Raw genomic sequence first — 16860 nt, forward strand, 5'->3', positions numbered from 1 at the left:
CTAAGAAGATTGAGGCAGTTCAGAACTGGCCTAGACCTACTTCAACTACAGAGATCCGGAGCTTCTTGGCTTTGGTGGATTACTATCGCCGGTTCATGGAGGGGTTTTCATCTATCTCAACCCATTGGCCAAGTTGACTCAGAAGGGGTTCTTTTCAGATGGTTTGACGAGTGTGAGGAGAGATTTCAGAAGCTAAAGACTACCTTTACTACAACCTAGTGTTGGTGTTGCCCACATGTTTGGGATCTTACACTGTGTATTGTGATGCATCATGAATGGACTTAGCGCGGTATTGATGCAGGACAGTAAGGTGATTGCCTACACATCTCATAGTTGAAGGTCCATGAGAAGAATTACCCTGTGCATTATTTGGAGTTAGCGGCCATTATTCACACGCTCAAGATTTGGAGCCACTATCTATATGACATTCCATGCGAGGTCTACACTGACAATCGGAGTCTCCAATAACTGTTCAAGAAAAAGGATCTTAATTTGATGCAACAGAGATTATTAGAGTTACTGAAGGACTATGATATCACCATATTATATCATCCGGAAAATGCTAATGTTATTGCCGATGCCTTGAGTAGAAAGGCCGAAATCATGGGAAGTTTGGCATTTTTACCGGCAGTGGAGAGGCCATTGGCCATGGTTGATTAGGTTTTGGCCAACCAGTTCATGAGGTTGGATGTTTTGAAGCCTAGTAGGTTTCTTTCTAGTGTTGTGGCCCAGTCATCCTTGTTGTAGTGTATCAAGGCTCGCTAGTTTGATGATCCTCACATGTTGATATTAAAAGACACGGTGCATCGAGATGGTGCTATGAAGTTTATGATTGGGGATGATGGCGTTATATTGCTTCAGGGCCAAATATGTGTTCCAAATGTTTATGGGTTGAGAGAATTGATCCTTGAGGAGGCTCATAGTTCATGATATTCCATTCACCCAGGTGTCCCGAAAATGTATCATGACTTGAAGCAACAATATTGGTGGCGAAATATGAAGAAAGATATTGTTGGACATGTCTCTCGATGCTTGAATTATCAACAGGTGAAGTATGAATATCAGAAACCGGGTGGGTTGACTCAGAAGTTAGTGATTACCGGAGTGCAAATAGGGGCACATCACTATGGACTTTGTGGTAGGCTTACCACGGACCTTGAGGAAGTATGATGATATTTGGGTTATTGTGGCCCAGTTGACTAAGCTTGCACACTTTATTCCAGTGATGACATCCTATTCTTTAGAGCGGTTGGCTAAGATTTGCATCCAGAAGATTATCCGCCAGCACGGTGTGCCTATTTCTATCATTTCATACCGAGGCACGCAGTTCACTTCACACTTTTGAAAAGCTATGCAGCGTTAGTTGGGCACGCAGATTAAGATAAGTACTTCATTTCATCCTCAAACGGACGGGCAGTCCGAGCGAACTATTCAGATTTTGCAGGACATGTTGCGGGCATGCTCTATGGATTTCGTGGGTCTGTGAGACCAGTTTTTACCTCTAGTGGAGTTTGTCTACAACAACAACTATCAGTCAAACATCCAGATGGTTGCGTATGAGGCATTATAAGGGAGGCAATGTCATTCTTCGGTTGGTTGATTTAAGCCCGGTGAGGCTAGATTGTTGGGTGCGGACTTGGGTTCATGATGCTTTGAAGAAGGGGAAAGTGATTCAGGAGCGGCTTCGTAAAACCTAGTCCAGACAAAAGAGTTACGCGGACCGAAAGCTTCAAGATGTGTCTTACATGGAAAGTGCGAAGGTTCTTCTCCGAGTGTCTCTTATGAAGGGCGTGATTCAATTTGAGATGGCAAAGTTGAGCCCGAGGTTTATTGGCCCGTTTGAGATCTTAGAAAGAGTTGGAGATGTTTCTTATAGGCTTGCATTACCTTCTAGCCTAGCAGGTATACATCTGATATTTTACGTTTTCATGCTTTGGAAGTACCATGAAGATAGGTCACATGTTTTTGACTTCAACACCGTGCAGCTTCATGAGAATTTGACCTATGAGGAAGAGCCGGTGGCTACTCGAGACCGGCAGGTTCAGAATTGATATCTAAAGATATTTCTTTTGTGAATGTGCGTTGGAGAGTTCAGCTGACTGGGGAGGGATTCCGAGTTCGATATAAGGAGTAGATACCCACCCCTTTTTGCCAGTACAAGTATATTTCTATGTCCATTCGAGGACTAACGTTCTTTTAGAGGTATAGAATGTAACGATCCGATAGGTCATTTTGTGTATTAGCTCCCCTATTTGTGTTCTGAGACCCCTCATATCTTTACTTGAAAATTTAAGACTTGCATGCGTGGTCCGTATCGATTTTCAGAAAGTTTATATGCGAATTATTTTTTTTTAAAATGTGGTTTTTGACTTTGAATATTGCTAGAGTTGACCATTGATAATGGTTTTGGTAAATGATCTCGGATCAGTGTTTTGACGATTCCGGTAGGTTCGTATGATGATTTTAGATTTGTACGCATATTTGGTTGGGATCCTGGGTGACCCAAGGCCTTTTAGGCGCATTATGTGAAAAATTAAAAAAATTGAGTTTTAAATGTGAAAATTTTGAGTTTTAATGATCGATTCTTGAATTTTGATGTTATTTGATGATTTGAGCTAGCGAGCGAGTTTGTATGATATTATTACACTTGTGTGAATATTTGAATTAGAGCCTGAGGGGCTCGAGTGAGCTTCAGATGGGTTGTAGATGTTTTTAAATTTCTGAGAAAGTTTTGGTGTTGTCAATCTGTAGGTCTCGCATTTGAGAAGACTTGTTCGCAAATACGAGCCTCACATTTGTAATGTTAGGCTCACATTTGCGAAGATGGGCTGGGGGTGAGCACTTCGCTTTTGTGAAGTAGGCGTCACATTTGCGGACTAGGGTTCCTTGCATTTGCGATTGTGGTGTCGCATTTGCGATACTGCACATTGTTTGAGCGGCTTCGCAAATGCGAAACTTGGTTTGCTTTTGTGAGGCAGGGGACCTTCGCATTGTCGCATTTGCGACTTCTTTTGAGCTCAGGCACTGATTGCATTTGTGAACATCGTAATTGCGAACAAGAGTTCGTAATTGCAATATTTACTGCGGGGTAAAATGTTGGAATTTTGGGACTTCGCTTATTTTACACGATTTTTGAACCCTTAGACTCCATAGAGGCAATTTTTGGAGAGCAGTGTCTTTTCTACTTTATAGGTTAGTAACTTTAACTTGTTTTTATTCAATTTTCATAACTTTTTCATGAATCTCATCATCAAATCTACGAGTTTTAGAGTAGAAATTGAGAATTTTGGGTAGAACTGAGAAATTTTATAAAATTGAGATTTAGACCTCACCAAACAGCCTTGACTATTAATTGCACAACAAAATATGAAGAATCTGTTTATGAAAATATAATTCTAGTCCTTAAATGATGATGAATCAACCAATAATCGATGGTTTCATCTCTAACAATCGATGGCTAGGGATTTGGGAAATGGTATTAGGGAGGATGACTTTGCGAGTTAGAGAAAATAATAGACTTTTAATTTTTTTAGGGTAATATCTCGGTAAATAATTTAGGGATTAGGTATTTGTCTTAAACCCGATTGATAAGGATAAAAAACTAGGTGGCCAAAAGTTAATTGGATGGTTGTTACATATAGAACCGATTACGGATGCCAACTTAGAGGAGGTGTCTATGTATTTGGCCTTAATTATGACGGCTAACAATTATACGTAATAATGTGTATGAAATAAATGTGTCTTTCATTCATCGATTTGATAAACACCAAGTTCAAATGTTTTTACCGAATAGATGTAGGGGAGCTCTTCTTTGTAGAAGAGGAAAAAATATGAACATTCATACTTTAAAATCATTTACACCAAACTTTAAGTTTTCTCCTTTTTTACACCTTTTTTTAGGATAAATTGGTATTCTTGGCAATCTTTGGAAAAGTCATATTCTTTTTTTTGGAAAATTGAACTATATATCACGCCAAACAAAATCAGGAAAGAATAGGCTATTTTCCGGTGACATCTTTAATGTTTACCTCTTTTGGTGCCTTAGGTAGTTAATAATGGCGAAGATGTAGGCTACCTCCATTTTGTTCTTTCTTGTTCTCCAAGTAGGCAATGCTTTTAAATTTTCTTAGAATATACGATAATATGATATAAAAAAACGTGTTTATACCAATTTAAGAAAAGTATTCTACCACTTAATCATGGTTAATGTATATTTTTACTTCATTAAATCGTTTAACTGTATATAATAAATTTAATTAGTTTGATGTAATCATCGACTAAATATTTACCCTAATAAGTAATAACACATGCCTCATAGATATACCCTTCTTTTTCTTCCTTAATTAAAAATGAGTAGAGAAAAGTAGGTTTATGTCCTAATCCATAAAACTTTACTACCAGAAGTTAAGCCGCCACTCTTGAAATCCTAGTCGGTATAAATCTTCATATGTTTTCCTCTATATTGAGAGAAAATACACTACACAAAATTTTGATATAAGTAGAACAAATGTGAGCAGATTCAAGGGAAATCACATGGCCATGCACGTAGAAAAGGAAAAGATGGAGAAATTTAAAGAAATCCCATCTGAAATTGTGTCTCAAGTTTTAACTTATCTACCCATTAAGGCTTTGAACAGATTTAAGTGTGTATCTACTTCTTGGTTTTTAATAATTTTCCAGCATAGGCCTTACGGCCGCATACCGGTCAATATTTCATCGAATTCGGTGAAAAACGCCTCTTTTTCGCATCGATTCGTGTAGGAATGTTGCAGCACGAGAAAATTCAAGATTTAGAGCCGGTAAGTGTCTGTATCTCTTTCTAATTGATTATACTTTATCAGCCTATAAAGTCGTGTTGGAGAAGACAGTATGTGTGTATGTATGTGTTTATGTATGTATGTGTGTATTTGTGTGTATATATATGTGTGTTATATATATATATATATATATATATATATATATATATATATATATATATATGTTTACCTGTATATATTGTATATGAAGATGGACACACGTTGTCTGTTTTTTACTTGGATTTTGGTGGCTCTTTCTAATTTTCGGTGGCAAAATATTAAAAATAAAGAAAAACTAACATCTTGCAAAGCTCTAATGTTAGTCATGTATAGATCGTGTTAGTACACATTGAGATAACAGTTTTTTTGAAAGTGATTGATTAAAAATTAAAGCTTATTACCTTAATTACCATATCCTACACTCACATTCATATATCAGTAAGACTCATTGCTTGTATGCTGAATTTGTTTCTACTTTGCAGGAAACATTTGTTCGTCAATTAAGTTTGCCCTATTTGGTTTACTAAAACATTACTCCAGTGGTAAACGGACTGCTTGTCTTTGCACGGACCATCAAATCACTTTTTAATATTTCTAGGTGTAATATTATGAACCTTTCCTCGTCAAGTTTAAATCTTGAATCAGCTCGTAAAATTTGGTATGCACTTGATTTTGATCCTATAGACAATGTGTATAAATTGCTTAAAGTATCTTCCATTCATACACCAAAAGTAACCAAGTTTTCCGATTGGTACAATAGTTGCGACGATGATCATCAAACTTCTTTATGGAATAAAATCACTATTCATCAAAAATACTTTGATGAAGCAACACCTATTGGGAATTTTCCTAGTGGTGAGTTGTTACTTGTTTGCTTTGAACGTCAGAAGATGGAGGGCACATTTTTTACTTATGATGCAATAACGAAAAAATTACCAAATTGAAGATTGAGCTACCTAGATCACTGGCGTTGGCACGTCGAAGGGCATATCCTGCTCATATGTCTTGTCTTTTCGACGATTTGTCAAATGATGCTCCACTTGATAATTTATTTGGAAATTAGAAACAAATGACTAGCAGTGATTACGAGATATTAAAGTTTGATGAGTTCAATCTTTACTGTTTTTGTTACTCAATTTGTTTTGGAACGACTACTTTTGGAATTATTGATTCAAATTAAATATTTTCACATACATATTTATATATAGTCAAAATCGAGCTTGCCCTTCATATGACTAATCGAGACTAGAACATGATAGATCAAGGTTCAACCTCATATAATATTAAGTTGTGATGCGAAGTTAGGTTGCCGAGATCGTGACCCAGAAACCGACCAAGATCAAAATCGGTCAAGATTGAGGCCGAGAAAAATAGAGACCGATCGATATCATGATCATCCAAGATTGAGACCGAGCAAAATAGAGGCCGATCGAGATCATGATCGGCCAAGATCGAGATCGAGCCAAAAAATAAAAAGCCGGTATATCCGCAATTAGGGCGAGAATCTCGGCGAGAATCCCGACGCATATCAAGGAGAGGCAAATTAATTAATCTATCATGAAATTCCTTATGTATTTAGAATTATAAACAAAGTAGGACTTCCCCACTATATAAAGGGGATTTTGATCATTTCTAGAGCACATTCGGAGGCAATAAAAACAACACATTACCTTCTTTGAAAGCTGGATTATCTTGTTACTTTGTTCTTACATTAGCAGAATCCTTACTTGTTTTGAGGGTGACCGAACTCATGAGCCAAAGCTAATTGATTCATTTGGTTTGCATTTATCTCTTTTATAGTTAATTTCAGTACTGATATATATATTTTCTCGATTTGTACCAAGTTATATCACATATCCTTAGAGCTGCGTATAAATTCAATTGTTATTTATTTTTTCGGGAAAACAGTTTGGCGCTCACCGTGGGGCTAAGGATAATAGTGGTTATTTGATACAAAACTCTGTAAAACACACTATTTTACACTTGCTCTTGGAAGTATCTTTGATTTTCGGCTAAAAATGACGAACTCTCAATTAATGTCCCTACATATCCACCTGCTGATCCCGTTGGGACTCGGGTCGTGGATCCAGTTGAGGTTAATTCGCATGTGGCCATCAAAGCAAACCAACATTCCGGTCCCGAAAACAACATCCATGGTGGAACCCGATCTGCAGTTCGAAATACGCAAAATAATGGAGAAGATGGGATCACCCTGTGTATGATCTTCGAAATGTTGCAAGCTCAACAGGTGGCGATAGCATAGTTGTAGAGCCAAACCTAGGCACCGAGCAGGGCTGAGCCCGATCCACCCCAAGAAGTCACCCACAGAACGGGGCCAGTTGTGGTAAGGTCAAATGAATAAGAATCGGAGACTAACCCCGAAATTATAAAAATGCTCGAGTAACTGACAAAGCGGATAGAGTCAGGGGAAAAGAAGATCGAAGCAAACGACAAGAAAGTGGAAACTTATAACTCCAGGGTTGATCAGATCCCGGGGGCACCACCAATATTGAAGGGTTTGGATTCCAAAAAGCTCGTACAAAAGCCCTTCCCCCTGAATGCGGCTCCTAAACTGATCCCCAAGAAGTTCCGCATGCCCGAGATTCCTAAGTATAATGGAACGACCGACCCCAACGAGTATGTCACTTCTTACACATGTGCCATTAAAGGGAATGATCTAGAGGACGACGAGATCGAATCTGTGTTACTAAAGAAATTCGGGGAAACCCTATCAAAGGGAGCAATAATATGGTATCATAATTTACCACCTAACTCTATCGATTCTTTTGTCATGCTTGCAGATTCTTTTGTAAAAGCACACACCGTAGCCATAAAGGTCGAAACTAGGAAGTAAGAACTTTTCAAGGTAAAGCAGAAATATAACGATATGCTCAGAGAGTTTGTATCTCGTTTCCAAATGAAACGAATGGATCTACCACCGGTCACCGACGATTAGGCCGTTCAAGCTTTCACCCAAGGACTAAATGAACGGAGCTTAGTGGCTTCACAACAATTGAAGCAGAAGTTGATTGAGTATCCGGCTGTTACCTGAGCCGATATACATAATCGATATCAATCAAAGATTAGAGTCGAAGATGACCAGCATGGGGCTCCTTCTGGATCCATTATCAAAAGGGACGTCGATAGAGATCCGAGGTTGAACATGGACTGATACCAGCTATATAATAGAGATAGTAGGGGCAACAGACCTGGGCACAACTCCGTACGAGGTGAAAGGAGAAGTGATCGAGGCTAAGGCTCTCGAGGGATGATGAGCAAGAATGGTTTTTACAGGCATACCAGACCTAAGGAAGCACCGCGATTGTCAGAGTATAACTTCAATGTTGATGCATCCGCCATCGTATTAGCTATCGGACGCATCAAAGATACTAAATGGCCTCGATATCTGCAGACCGATCCAGCCCAGAGAAATTCCAATCAAGTATGCAAGTATCATGGCACCCATGGCCACAGAACGGAAAATTGCAGGAAGTTGAGAAAAGAAGTAGCCCGGTTATTCAATGAAGGGCACCTTTGGGAGTTTTTAAGTGATCGGACCAAGAATCACTTCAAAAACAGAGAGTTCAATAGATAAAACGATAAAGAAGAACTACAACACATTATTCACATGATTATCGGAGGGATCGATGTACCCCAAAGGCCAGTTTTAAAACGCACTAAGGTCTCAATCATAAGGGAGAAGCGATCTCGTGCTCAGGATTACATACCGAAAGGAACCTTATCCTTCAATGACGAAGACGCAGAAGGAATCATGCAGCCATATAACGATGCACTGCTAACATCTGTACTCATGAATAAGACTCAAGTTAAGCGTGTGTTAATTGATCTAGGTAGTTCAGCCAATATCATTCGATCGAGGGTCGTAGAGCAACTCGGTTTACAGGACCAGGTTGTGCCCACGGCCCTAGTGCTAAACGGATTCAACATGGAATGTAAAACTACTAAGGGCGAGATAACTTTGCCAGTAAACGTGGTCGGGACTATCCAAGAGACGAAGTTCCATGTGATCGAGGGCGACGTGAGGTATAACGCCCTGTTCGGGAGACCATGGATCCACAACATGAGAGCAGTGCCCTCGACTCTTCACCAGGTCCTTAATATTCCCAACACCAGAGGGAATCAAAACAATCTACGGGGAGCAACCCGCTGCAAAAGAAATGTTTGTCGTTGACAAAGTAATCCGATATCAACACTCTCATCAATAAAGGGGTCAAATTCAAAAGGAAAACAGGAGACTAAATAGCAATCACAAACGCTGGCCTCGACCTAACTAGAGAAGCAGGGGACTGACGAAGATGATGATTATGGGGTCCCTCGATCCTTCATAGTCCCCGATGATTCTAACGCTACCAAATCAACGGTCGAAGAGCTGGAGCAAATCATACTAATCAAACATCTGCCCGAACGAAAGGTATATCTGGGCACGAGGTTAAATCCTGAGCTCAGGAAAAAGCTTATTCAATTTCTTATAGCTAACATGGATTGTTTCGCTTAGTCCCATCTTGACATGACAGGGATCCCTCCGAAAATCACGACCCATAAACTAAGCTTAGACCCAAGTTCCATCCGGTGAAGCAAAAAAGAAGACCCCAGTCCGAGGTCAAACTTGCTTTCGTCAAATACGAGGTAACCAAGCTTCTTAAAATAGGGTCCATCTGTGAGGTAAAATACCCTGAATGGTTAGCAAACGTGGTGTAGTCCCTAAAAAGGAAACAAACTTAGAATGTGTGTAGATTACAAGGATCTAAATAAAGCATGCCCCAAGGATTCTTTTCCTTTGCCTAATATCGATCGCATGATCGATGCCACGGCCGGCCACGAGATCCTCAGTTTTCTCGATGCCTATTCCGGGTACAACCAAATACAAATGAACCCAGATGATCAGGAAAAGACTTGGTTCATCACTAAATATGGTACCTACTGATACAATGTAATGTCATTTGGATTAAAAAAATATTGGTGCCACTATCAACGCCTAGTAAACTGGATGTTTGAAGAACAAATAGGAAAATCTATGGAATTTTACATTGATGACATGCTAGTTAAGTCCCTACGAGCAGAGGACCATTTAAAGCACTTGCAGGAAACTCTCAGTATATTCAAGAAATACAACATGAAGTTGAACCCGAAAAAATGCGCATTCGGGGTCGAGTCAGGCAAATTTCTCGAGTTCATGGTATCCAACCGAGGAATCGAGATTAATCCCGACAAGCTCGAAGCTATCCATGGCATTACGGTGGTAGACACCGTAAAGGCCGTGTAGAGGTTAACCGGGCGCATGGATTCCCTAGGCGATTCATCTCGAGGTCCTCCGATAAAGGCCACCAATTTTTCTCATTTCTAAAAAAGAAAAATAATTTCACATGGACCTCAGAATGCCAGCAGACCTGTGAAGAGCTTAAACGATACTTATCGAGCCCGCCGCTGCTTCACGCGCCAAGGGCAGACAAACAGCTTTACTTATATTTGGTAGTATCGGAGGTAGCGGTAAGTGGAGTCCTAGACTGAGAAGAATGAGGTACGTAATTTCCCATTTATTATGTCAGTCGGACCATAGGTGAGGTCGAAACCAGATATCCCCACCTAGAAATATTGGCGCTCGCTTTAATTAGCGCCTCTAGGAAACTAAAACCATACTTTCAATGCCACCTCATAGGTATTGTAACAACTTATCCACTTCGAAATATTTTGCATAAACCGGAGCTTTCGGGATGGTTGGCCTAATGGGCCATTGAAATCAGCGGATATGATATCGAATATCGACCCCGAACATCAATTAAGTCTCAAATTTTTGCAAACTTCATAGCTAACTTCACGTCGGCCCTAGTACCCGAGGTCGAAAGCGAACTGTTGATACATTCGGGTACGTCCTCAGGAATCTGGACCCTCTTCACGGGCGGTGCTTCGAACGCGAAAGGGTCCGGGCTCGGCATCATACTAAAACCACCCACAGGAAACGTGGTTAGATAATCTATTAGAACTATAAAATTAACTAACAATGAGGCCGAATATGAGGCCATGATTGCAGGTCTCGAACTAGCCAAAGGCTTGGGAGCGGAGGTGATCGAAGCCAAATGCGACTCCCTACTCGTAGTGAATTAGGTTAACGGAACCTTTGAAGTTAGGGAAGACCGAATGCAAAGATACCTAGATAAGTTACAAGTAACTTTGCACCGGTTTAAGGAGTAGACTTTGCAACATGAGCCTCAAGATCAGAATAGTGAGGTCGATGCACTCGCAAACTTAGGGTTATCAATCGAGGACAACGAGCTCTATTCAGGAGCCATCGTGCAACTCATGAGGTATGTAGTCGGAGAAGGCCGCGCCGAGTTAAATTCCTCAAGCTTGACCTGGGATTAGAGAAATAAATACATAGAATATTTGAAAACCGGAAAGCTTCCATCAGATCCGAAAGAATCGAGGGCCCTGTGCACAAAGGCAACACGATTCACCTTGTCCGAAGATGGAACCTTAATCAGAAGAATGATTGATGGTCTATTAGCAATATGCCTGGGACCAAGAGACATCGAGTATGTTCTGAGGGAAGTTCAAGAGGGCACTTGCGGGAATCACTCCGGTGCCAAATCATTGATTCAGAAGGTAATCAGAGCCCGTTATTACTAGATCGACATGGAAAAAGACGCAAAAGAGTTTGTTCGAAAATGTGACAAATGCCAAAGGCATGCACTAATGATTCACCAACCTAGGGAACCACTCCATTCAGTCTTTTCACCATGGCCATTTATGAAGTGGGGAATGGACATCATTGGCCCTCTCCCACAGGCACCAGGTAAAGCTCAATTTATTTTATTTATGACTGACTATTTTTCTAAATGGGTGAAGAACAAGCTTTCGAGAAAATTAGGGAGAAAGAAGTCATCGATTTCATTTGGGATCACATCATATGTCGATTCGGGTTGCCATCCGAAATTATGTGTGATAACGGAAAACAGTTCATCGGCGGCAAAGTAACCAAATATCTCGAAGATCACAAGATCAAAAGAATCTTATCAACACCTTATCATCCCAGCGGGAACGGTAAGCCGAATCGACCAACAAAACCATCATCCGAAATCTTAAGAAGAGGCTAACCGACGCCAAAGGAAAGTGGAAGGAAATTCTACCCGAAGTTCTCTAGGCATACCGCACAACCTCGAAGTCCAGTACCGGGGCTACCCAATTTTCATTGGTTTATGGTGCCGAAGCTCCAATACCGATCGAAGTCAGAGAGCCAAGTATCCGATCTCGATATTCAACAAAGGAATCAAATGACGAGGCCATGAATACAAGCCTAGAACTATTGGATGAAAGGCACGAAGCAGCCCTCATCCAACTAGCCACCCAAAAGCAACGGATCGAGAGATACTACAATCGAAGAGCCAACCTTCGATATTTTAACGTCGGGGACTTTGTGCTGAGAAAGGTCACCCTCAACACCCGAAATCCCAATGAAGGGAAATTAATTCCGAATTGGGAAGGACCATACCAAATTCTCGAGGTCATTGGGAAAGGGTCCTACAAGCTCGGTACGATGAATGAGGAACAACTGCCTAGCAATTAGAACATATCTCAACTAAAACGGAACTACTACTGAGGTACGCCCTTTTTCCATGCCTTTTCTATTTTCAGATTAACGCTTGCAGGTGGTCGATAAGAAACGACGATGGATTTTTTAGCAAACGACACGAAGTCTTTAGGTATGAAAGCACGTGTTGCACTCTTTTTCTCTCAGAACGATTTTGTCCCAAATGGATTTTTTCGGCAAGGTTTTTAACAAGGCAACAACGAATCAAGCTAACTTAGAATCAAGCCCGATTACGAATCAGCATCGTAGATCCATTCGACATTATCCAAGGCTCCTTTGCAATCAACCTTGAATACTGGGGGGCTACCCTCGGATATGCGTTATCTTCGAATATCAACTCTAGAAAGGAAACTACTTCATAAAGGGAGGATCTCAATAGATAGGATTTATTGTAAGGGTCAAACGGTCAAATCGAACCATGCCCATATAGATTGCTCAAACCCTGTTTCGATCGAGAATAAAGAGAAGTATGTTCCTTACAAACATCTTATGCTTTAAACTTTTCTTCCTTATCTTCTGTCTCTACAAAGAGCTTCGTATTTCCGAATATAAGCACAAGTCCAAGGGCAATACTTAACCGGAATATGAACAATCTCTCCCTCACTCGGGGACTGTCATCCGACTCAAACAGCCCAAGTCATCGGGCCTTGGGAGCAAAAGACCTAATAGGCAACGCCACGATTTCTAAAAGTCACGGCCACTCCACTCCGGAACTATTATCTCGGGCAAGCCTAGATAAAACGGGAAAACAAGCCCAATGGGTAGCTCCCGAACTAAAAGACTACGACCAATTTAACACGGCTCGGAGACGTCCGAAAACCGTAACAAAAATAGGCCTTCAAAAAATAAAAAATTCTTTCACAACCGGTTCTAAAGGCTACCCTCGGCAAAATCTCAAACTTAAGATGTTTTCCAGGAAAAAGTTTGGTAACATCGAACCCCAATAACGCCTTAACCCAGAAAGGAAATAAAGGTAAGGTTTGTTCGAACCCTCGAACACAACCTTATTGTTTCATGCTAAGGCATTTTCAACCTTTGTAAATACAAATAAAGCAAAGGAAAAATACAAAAGCCGAAAGGGAAAGAAAAGACTTATATTTATACACAATAGTTTTTTACAAAGGCCAAATCGGCCTAAATTTACAATGGCCAAAAACAGCCTTGGAAAAAATGCAAAAGAAAAAATAAAAAGTCCTAAGAGGCTTGGTTTTCATCGGAGGTCGCACTCCCATCCTCGGGATCTTCTCCGTCTTCGGATTCACTTGAACTCTCGGAGTCTTCCTCAGGGAAGGCCAGCTTTCGGGCCCTGGCTTCCTCTACTCTGGTCTTTTCGATCTCAGACATGATATCGAAGCCCTGGGCCTGAGCCCTTTCGAGGGCTTCCCTTCGAGCCTGCCACTTCGTATGTTCAATCATGGCCTTGGCCTTGGCCTGGTTGACTTCGACATCAACCCTAAACTGGGCCACTTTAGCATCAGCTCTTTTGTTGGCCATAGTCACCTCAGATCTGGCTACGGCTATCTCGAATCTGGCCACTTCGAGTTCATCGGTCAAGCTTGCCTTATCAAAAATGGCCAAATCCAACCGATACTGAAGCTTCTTGATCTTCTCGACCTACACCGAGGCCTTCTCTTTTGCAGCTTGTAGCTGGGCCTCGGCCGACTCTAATTGAGCTTGGACGATCTCCTTTTTTGAGGCTAGAATGTCCATGTTCTTTTTGAATTCTTTCTCCTCAGCCTGTATCGCATTTACTTGCGTTTGGAGCCGTCCGATTTGTTCGAGCCTCTGTCGGACCTGCAGAATCGAATCATTAGTAGTTATCTCCAATTCATCTTCATTATCGTGAAGCACTCGAAATACCTGCTTAGCCATCTCGGCATGCTCATCCCGAGCCGTTACAAAATCTGCCTGAAGCTTCTCACTAAGAAGTTTGTAGGTATTACTCTTCTCGGTGAGGTCCTAAACCTAAGCCTCATACTCCTCCCGGGTTCGGAAGAAAGCTTCATGATGCAACACTGAAGCCTGCAAACTAGGAAGAAGATGTTAGAATTATCTACAACTCTAAATATAAAAGAAACAATAGAGGTACCCTCGAAATTACCCGATTCAGAGCATGTTGGGCCTCATTGAAAAGGCAAGCGGCTCCTACTGCGTTCATCATGGCTTGATCCTCTTCGGTCACCAAGGAGCTAAGGTACTAGCAATCCCCACAGGAGGGAGAGAAAACTCGGGCATCCTCCGGGACGGAAAGCACTATCTTCCGCCTACGATTGGGAGTAACACTCGGGTAAGGGAATCGGTCCACCAGTTTCTCAGTACCGGTAATCTACTGAACCCGGTAATATCCGCTAAGGCAGCGGACTCGAGCCCATCCAAAAAACCATGGATATCGGTCGCCCCCTGAATACCTTTGTAATATCGACTTTCCAACATGTTGGCCTTAGGGATCAAAGCATCCGAAGTGTGAGGGGATCCAGAAATATCAACCATCTTGAGCGCGTCCCTCGAGACATCTGCCACTTCCCGAGAAGCCTCGCCCCCGGTCTCTCCTTCGATCATCTCAGCTCGGGACAGAGTAGCCTCAACTTCTTCTGGTTCAGGAATTATGACCAGAGTTCCCTCACCAACCTCCGCCGATTCAGAGGATTTTTGTATCAAAACATTAGCCCGCACACATGCTACTTCCTCTTCTCCTTCTTCGAGCCCATCCCTTAATCGGTGGATCAAGTCCGAAGGCATAACACCGGCGCCTCTCTTGGGCTTGCGAGACTTCCTCGCCGTTTTTTCTTTTGCGAGACCGGGGAACTCGTAGCCTCTTTTCTCTTCTTCTCTCTGGCCAGCTTCGGAGCGAGGACTTCTTCGTCACCAGATGGGGGCCTCATGGCAACGTCCTTTCTGAGGCCTACAAAGGAAAAAAAGGGAGTAAGTTAGAGAAGAAAATCAAACGATAACCGTTCTAAGAAAGAAGCTTACCATGATTGCGGGCCTCCCATCGACCCTTTGATAATTCCATCCAAGCACGCTTGGAGTATGGTCTCTGCAACAACAGACCTTCAACCCATTGCTTAAGTTCCGGAATCGGTTCCGGCATCTGGGCCATAGCTATAACAATATAGAAAAAGTAGATAAAGAAAATGAAAAGCAGAGCCATAAGATGGAAAGTTCAAAAGGGAATACTACTCACGATTCATATTCCATTTCTCAGGAAACGGCATGTCTTCAGTAGGGATCAGGTCTGAAGTCCTGATTCGAACAAATCAGCCCATCCGACCTCGGTCGCGAGTCTCGTCTATGCTCAATAACGGGGCTTTGGTGGCTCGACGAACAAGGTTGATTAGCCCTCCTCGATAGAGTCGAGGACTGTAAAGGCGCATAAGGTGATCGAGGGTGAAAAGACACCCCTCGATTTTGCTCGAGAATAATCAGAGGAGAATCACTATTCTCCAAAAAGAAGGGTAGATCTGGCCAAGGGTCACGTCGTATTTCTTGCAGATGGCGACGATGACAGGGTCTAAGGGACCCAACATGAAGGGGTAAGTGTAAACACTTAAGAGCCCCTCCACGTGGGTAGTAATCAATTCTTCAGGTGATGGCACTACCACATGCCTTTCGCCCCAGTTGCATTCCTTTTTCACTTTGTCGAGGATTTTCTTGGTGATTGAACACATGTACCTCGAGATCGGCTCACATCGACCCGGTACCAAGGAGGCTTTTTCAACCTTAAAGTCGATAACGGTTGAGCTCGCTACCGGAACGAATTCCTCAGGGTGGGGCTCCGTCGCATCCTCATCGCTGGCAGATCGTGACGAAGAAGCTGCCTCTTTTTGCAGCACTGTTTTGGAGGTTTTTGCCATTGATGAACAAGGGAAAAGAGAATTAGGGTGGTATGCGATTTAATTGGAGTTCTAGAAATTTATGTGTGAAAGTTATGAAGCGAGGGGATTTTCTGAAAAAGATGCAAGAGTAGAGAAGAAGCTTTGGGTAATAAAGTTTGAATGAGAAAAGATTGGGTTCTTATAGGTTGTTAGCTACGGTTCGGAACCGGTAGTGGCCGATCAACAACTGACAGGTATTTAATGCCTTGGTAACTGGACCGATGGGACGTTTTCGTCGTATACGTCATAATAGGGCTCGTCGCTGACGTCATTACCCATCAAGTCGGAGTTCGGAAATTCATATGGTTTCTCGTCACCTTCTTTCCGAGAAACGAGGGGACTATCTGTATACGGTCAAAACCAAGCTTGCCCTTCATATGACTAATCGAGTCTGGAACATGATAGATCAAGGTTCAACCTCGTATAATATCAAGTTGTGATGCGAAGTTAGGTTGCCGAGCTCGTGACCCAGAGACCGACCAAGATCAAAATCGGTCAAGATTGAGACCGAGCAAAATAGAGGCCGGTCCTGATCATGATCGGCCAAGATCGAGATCGAGCCAAAAAATAAAAAAAGCTGGTA

At 41.8% G+C, this 16860-nt stretch overlaps 1 long non-coding RNA gene across 1 annotated transcript; it reads left to right on the forward strand.

Annotated features, from left to right (window-relative positions):
• Positions 1–4516: 4516 nt before the first annotated feature.
• Positions 4517–5553, forward strand: LOC107829740 (uncharacterized). The gene is made up of 2 exons (XR_001658004.2): positions 4517–4799; positions 5279–5553. It is a non-coding gene; the product is annotated as an uncharacterized LOC107829740 (long non-coding RNA).
• The last annotated feature ends 11307 nt before the right edge of the window (positions 5554–16860 follow it).

This window comes from Nicotiana tabacum, chromosome 9, assembly GCF_000715075.1.
Source record: "Nicotiana tabacum cultivar K326 chromosome 9, ASM71507v2, whole genome shotgun sequence".
NCBI classification, from domain to species: domain Eukaryota; kingdom Viridiplantae; phylum Streptophyta; class Magnoliopsida; order Solanales; family Solanaceae; genus Nicotiana; species Nicotiana tabacum.